Source organism: Sapajus apella, unplaced genomic scaffold, assembly GCF_009761245.1.
Source record: "Sapajus apella isolate SASKATOON/1434 unplaced genomic scaffold, GSC_monkey_1.0 scaffold4, whole genome shotgun sequence".
Classification (NCBI taxonomy): domain Eukaryota; kingdom Metazoa; phylum Chordata; class Mammalia; order Primates; family Cebidae; genus Sapajus; species Sapajus apella.
Genome location: NW_022436944.1, coordinates 66108 through 73133, shown reverse-complemented (window position 1 = coordinate 73133; position 7026 = coordinate 66108). Strand labels below are relative to the sequence as shown.

The 7026-nt window shown below is 38.8% G+C and overlaps 2 pseudogenes across 1 annotated transcript; both read left to right on the top strand.

Moving 5' to 3' along the window:
- Window positions 1-4669: 4669 nt before the first annotated feature.
- Window positions 4670-5882, top strand: LOC116537660 (annotated as a pseudogene).
- Window positions 5883-5888: 6 nt separating this feature from the next.
- On the top strand, window positions 5889-6593 carry LOC116538252 (annotated as a pseudogene). The gene has a single exon (XR_004263581.1). The product of XR_004263581.1 is annotated as a low molecular weight phosphotyrosine protein phosphatase pseudogene (transcript).
- Window positions 6594-7026: the final 433 nt, after the last annotated feature.

The following is a 7026-nucleotide window of genomic DNA, read 5'->3' as shown; positions in this document are numbered from 1 at the left end:
TTTTTCCTAGACTTTTTCTCTCAACCAGCGGAGATTGAACACATCCCCAGATAACATTGTCCTTACCAAACTTTATCTTCCTATGCAAGTCTTTCTGTAATTAAACTTGCCAAAATATTTTACCAAACATCCTGATGCAGACATGTATGCAGATTCCTTTGTGGGCTTAGGGTTCTGTGAATTTTCACATAGAATTTAATATTTTTTAAGAAGGAGATGTGTTTACACATCTTCATTACACATTGCACATTACATTCTTCATTCATTTCTATCTTATTTTCCAGAGTTAAATCAGAAAAGTAACACACGGAATAAAGACAACATGTGAAGAGATTAAGGAACACTAAACAGTGAGCTTGCAATGAAAGGTGTATAATAAGAGAAAATATGTCTTTTTATTTCATGATAATAAAGGAGAGTATAGATACTTTCACGTATTTCATCACACACATGAATCAGCTATGATGGAACCCCTGGAGTAGTCAATACTTTTCTTATTCGATAGCTAAACAAATTTGGCAAGCAACTAAAGATTATTTTAATAAATCAAATGTTAATTTCTGCAATTCCAAATACTGAAATCATTGTGTACTTAAGGAATAATAAGAAAGACTGAAGGGTTCTTCTGTAAATTTCAAGAATTCTTAAAGGATATACATATATCCACACACATATCCTTTATTGATATATATATATATCAATTAATATATGTCCTTTATTGATACACACACACACACACACGCACACACACACACACACACACACACACACATCCTTTATTGACATATATATTAATCCTGGCTGAGGACAAATTTTTTATTTTCGGGGTTGTCCTTTATAGAGCTCATCAACTTAACTTCCCAAACCCCAATGTTAAATATTCTATGGTACAAAATGTTTATATCTAGATGGTGAGATTAAGAATGATTTTCAATTTCTTCTTTAGGCTTTCCCATTTTATATTTTTAAAAAACCAGTCAAGCATGGTTGTGAAGGGAGACAATGTTACTCAGCTTAACAGTAACCTGAAACCCTCAAACCAACTATTTTGTATTGTTTTTATAGTGTTTATTTTTATAGTGCTTATTACTTTTATAAATAGGAGGAAGGATATTGAAAAGAAAATCCTGGGCTACCAAACACACATGGAAGTGCAATTCACAAGTGCATGACACAATGATGAGTTTTGAGACAGGTTTTCATGAGGATGGCTTCTTATCTAATCTACGTTCTATGATTCAGAAGCTTAGTCATAAATGTAATCTTGTATCCATATAAATTAGGTACCTACATGTCTTTTCTAGAATTTTGTTAAAAGTTTGATTAAGAACTGATCCCACATTAAGAAATGATTTATGATGAAGTTAATAAACATTTAAAACAATGTTTTAAATGCAAAACAAGCAAAACAACCACTATATAGTTTACAAACACAACTGTATTCCCCCCAAAGTGTTTACTCTAGGATACAGAAGAATGATGAACCATAAATGGTTAGAGAAACTCCTCTGGAAGCCTCGGTCCTGTCCAGATTCTTGCATTCTCTCATAACCTAGTTCAGTATCAGCCACAGCCCCCTCTCTATGCACAATGGACCACATTACATGGCAGTCTGAGTCCTCACTCTAGCACTTGATTTCTTTATACTGTACTTGAATCCTTAGTCTTTCTGTCTCCAATTGTCCAAATCTCAGACTTTAAGAAACAATGTCTTCTTTAACTTCATTGCTAATTGCCAGCTACTTCAGTATCTAATTGCTGTATCACAGACCTCTGCAAATATAACACTGTTCAGATACTATAAATGTCCACTCTTGTTCCCTGTTACAAAACACCTCCTTCTCTCTCAGACAGTGGATGTAGAGAGATTTTTAGATCTCCTTGATTTGTCATGCAGTGAACTGTTTTCATTTATAATGAAGATGGAAGCTATTACTCCTTCTTTGCAGACTGACTATTTTAGCCTAATGCCTGTAAGAACGTAGCCCTCCATACCATTTTTAGACAAGAAGCAGAATCATTCTCAGCATTTCAAGATTTTAAAAAATAGACTTTATTAAAAATTTCAAAAAGGAAACACTAAAGAGGTCTTACATTACACATCCTCATCCAATTCCTGCAAACATCCTCATCAGAGCTGACCATCTTCCCCCAACTCTCCAGCTTTGCTGCCAGCTGGGGCTTTCCTTGTCTCCTTCATCCCTCATAGTGCCCCCAGACCCACTGATATATTTTCCTTCCTCCAATCTGTCACCCGAAACCTGCATACTTATATATCCAGTTATCAGCAAATCAAACACCTTGTTTAAAAAGTGATGGGGGCTGTGAATAACAATGTTATTTTCCCTTATTACAGTCACATTAAGTGCTCACAACAAGCCTTTGTGATAGGTTTCATCACCCCAAGTTTGCAATAAAGAATGTCGGGAGTACAAACCAAGCTTCTCTCCGGGGTTTCATTCTAAACTATTGTATCATGTCATTTCCTCATACACAGATAAGACATCTGTCTAACCCTCACATAAATGGATGCAAAATGCCCAAACATCAAAATTCAGACAGCTATAGATACGGGGATGGTTTCCATATTCAAGACAGGAAATAACCACAGAATTGGTTTTGTTTGTCTTTTTGTTTTAATAATGAAGGAGAATATCTCAATGTCAAATCCAACTGTGGAAGTTGCCTCTTTGAAAAAAATTAGGACAGCCTATCTATCCCATCTATCAGAGTTGCGTTAAAAAAAAAACAATTTTCAGGCATTAGATATTTATGCAGAATAACAGTGAATGAAATATTCTTAACCTCTGGCATTTATAAAGACACATGCAGTAGCAAATAAACTGTGTGGTGGGGCCACAGAAGTAGAAATACAGTTGGTAAAGATTCTATAATTTAAAATTTGCCTTGAGAACTGCAAAAAGAGAAAGTTATTATTCTTTATCAAAGAAGGGAACCATGACTTGCCTGAGTTGTGAACAACCATGGGATTTAGAAGGATAACAATAAATGAACCTGAGTGAAGGAAAAATGGGGGCCAATCACAGTTATGGGGAAATACTAGTGAAGTGAGTCCTGACATAAACTTTCAACGTCTTCCCTGCATCACACTCCTAGTTTTGTTCTACATCTTTGCATAGAACAAAAAAGAATGCGGTTTTCTTACCTTCAAACAGAGGAAACAGTTTCCAAGGCAAAATCTAGGTATGGTATGATCAGAAGAAAAATGGCATATGCTCTTTGGAGATTAAAAGGGCTGTAAAGGCACTGGAGGTGGAAGTTCCTAGGAAACTATCCACAGGAATGAGATTACCCACATATTTTGAATCACCTTAGGTGGAGAAAGAAACCATTCTCCCATATGCAACTGGATTGTAAGGAGTGTATCAGTCAGTATGGGCTAGATTTTGTTGCATAAGCAAATAACTTTAAAAAAAAATCTCAGGAGCTTAAAATGATAGATGTTAATATCTTGCTCAAACTTATATATCCATTGCAGATTGGCAAGGATGCTCTGCTCACTATAATCTCTTAGGGACCCAAGCTGATGGAATGTTCATCTCAACATTGCTTCCACAATCACCAAGGCATGAAAAAGGAAAGTGGCAAAACATACATTACCTCTTAAAGTTTCCACCCGGAAGTGACCTGTGTCAATTTCCTCTCACACTTCACTGGCCCAAGCAAGCAAAATGCCCACAGTTAACTTTAGAGGGAGTTGGAAATGTGCGGTCTCATGTGCAGAAAGAGGGAAAGAAGGTATTTGAGATCAGGTCCGATGACCACCACAAGGAACTGCAGTGCTAAGTTAGTAAGGTAGAACTGACAGGCTGTTTGCCCTCAATTTCTCTGCTTCCAAAGGTCACAAAGGCTGTCCATGTGCCTCCATGCAGTGTATCAGTCACTTTGATTCAGTTTCACTATGGATTTCACCATTCAGTAACGAAGAGGGATTAGAATGACATCAGAAACTCTCTATACTTCGAATTCTATATTCATTAAAAGCCATAGATAAATACTGGGTTCAGTAAACTGCATATATTCATAACAAAGGTAACTTTAGCCATTTTCAGATAATACTCTTAGTCTTCTTTAAATAAAAATCTCAAGTAAGAGAGTCATATGAAAAAGTTAAGAAAAGGATCACCTTATTTAGGTACCTGACAATTGCAAGCAAGACCCATTTTAATATACTGCTAACAAGACTACCATTTGACATAATCCTTTTGGGAAAAAAACTCGGTACTATTTTTCAAGACCCTTAAATTATTCCTCATTCTTTTACCTCACAAGTCAATTAATGGAAATCTATCCTAAAGAACCCTAAGTGTTTAAAAACTAACATAATGTTCACTGCCCTACTGTTTTTAGTAGTAAATAATTGTAAGTAGCTTAAATGTTCCATGACAGAGAAATTATTTAAGCAAATTATGGTAAATCCACATGAGGGACCCATTAAAAGTTGTATTTGCTGGGACAATGATTACATTATAATATTAACTTAAAAATACAAAATTACAAAATGTAATTATAACAAAATTTATAATTTGTAACAAAAATATGAAATTATTCATCTACTGTGGTCAAATCTGTGTTAATGTATCTATATCATATAGTATATATTTTTTGTACATGTTTTGACATCCATATATACAGACCATTTCATGCAATGGTACTAAACAAGACCTGTTTCCCTTTTGGTATGATATGATGCATTTTATACATGCATAACTAAAGGCTACTACTATTATTATTATTATTTCTTATTTTTTTCAGACAGAGTCTTGTTCTGTCCCAGGCTGGAGTGCAGTGGCGAAATCTGGGCTCACTGCAACCTCTGACTCCCTGGTTCAAGCGAGTCTCCTGCCTTTCACCATGCTGGCCGGGATGGCCTAGACCTCTTGATCTCATGATCCGCCCGCCTCAGCCTCCCAAAGTGCTGGGATTACAGCCGTAGATCACGGGCCGGGCGCGGTGGCTCACGCCTGTAATCCCAGCACTTTGGGAGGCTGAGGCGGGCGGATCATGAGGTCAAGAGATCGAGGCCATTCTGGCCAACATGGAGAAACCCCGTCTCTACTAAAAATACAAAAGAATGAGCCAGGCGTGATGGCAGGCTCCTGTGGTCCCAGCTACTTGGGAGGCTAACGCAGAAGAATCGCTTGAACCCAGGAGGCGGAGGTTGCAGTGAGCCGAAATTGCGCCACTGCACTCCAGCCTGGCGACAGAGCAAGACTCCGTCGCAAAAAAAAAAAAAAAAAAAAAAAAAAAAAAAAGATATTACCACAAATTTGTTGACAACACAAGGGTATAATAACATTTAGAAAGTTGGAAGATAAAGGGAAAATGCATACGTGTGTGTGTCTTTGTAACAGAAAAAGAGAACAGGGGCAGCGGGCGCTGCTCCCCGCACCCCCCGGCTGGCCGGGCAGGACAGCCACTTCGCGCTAGGGGCGGGAAGGTGGCGGACGTGATCGTGGGCAAAGACAAGTGCGGGGAGCAGCGGCTCGTCTCGCTGCCCTTGTACCGCATCCGGGTCATCATGAAGAGCTCCCCCGAGGTGTCCCCCATCAGCCAGGAGACGCTGGTGCTCACAGCCAAGACCACGGAGCTTTTTGTTCAATGTCTAGCCGCCTATTCCTACAGACATAGCATTGGAAAGGAAAAGAAAGTACTGACTTACAGTGATTTAGCAAACACTGCAGAGGAATCAGAGACTTTTCAGTTTCTTGCAGATATATTACCAAAGAAGATTTTAGCTAGTAAATACCCAAAAATGCTTAAAGAGGAAAAGAGGGAAGAAGATGAGGAGAATGACAATGATAATGAAAGTGACCATGATGAAGCTGAATCCTAAACCAAAAAAGTGCTTTAAAAACCAGCCTGGGGGCCACTACGCGCGGGAAGATGGCGGAGCCGGTTACCAAGTCCGTGCTGTTTGTGTGTCTGGGTAACATTTGTCAATCACCCATTGCAGAAGCAGTTTTCAGGAAACTTGTAACTGATCAAAACATCTCAGAGAATTGGGTCATTGACAGTGGTGCTGTTTCTGACTGGAACGTGGGCCGGTCCCCAGACCCAAGAGCTGTGAGCTGCCTAAGAAATCATGGCATTCACACAGCCCATAAAGCAAGACAGATTACCAAAGAAGATTTTGCCACATTTGATTATATACTATGTATGGATGAAGGCAATCTGAGAGATTTGAATAGAAAAAGTAATCAAGTTAAAACCTGCAAAGCTAAAATTGAACTACTTGGGAGCTATGATCCACAAAAACAACTTATTATTGAAGATCCTTATTATGGGAATGACTCTGACTTTGAGGCGGTGTACCAGCAGTGTGTCAGGTGCTGCAGAGCATTCTTGGAGAAGGCCCACTGAGGCAGGTTTGTGCCCTGCTGCAGTCAGCCTGACTAGACCCCACCCTGAGGCCCTGCGTTTCCCAGTTAGTGTGTAATAATGTTCCAGAGCCCAAAGCCCCAGCTCTTTGTTCAGTTGACTTAACTGTTTCTTACCTTACAAAATAATTCTAGGTGGAAATCAGTGGTGATTGGCAGAAGAATAAATAAAAACCTTTGATTCAGACAGTTTATGGGGTATGTAAAGCATTCTTAGACTAGTTGAACATCTCACTTTGCCCCAATTACAAAAATAGTTGAACAAACAACATAAAATACAATGAAGGAAAACCCCACTTGAAGGTCCAGGTCAACATCTAAGCCCGTTGAGACCTAGATCATCGAGTCTACCTCCTCAGCAGGTTTGTGTGGATGGCCTGATGGAGGGCAGATGCCCTCTGCTCCCCTGCGCTACTTCTCTCTTCCCCAGGGCCTTTTATGTATTCACAGTAGCACCTCCGTAGGAGCTCACAGTATAGAAGTGTTTTAATTTATACACATCCATAGTGCATACTTGTATATTGAAAAGATAGAGAAGACAGAAAGATGTATGGAATCAGTCATTAGCACCTTTAATACTTCTTGATTTTGTCGAGTTTACTTCATGAGGAGGTCAGCTCATTTG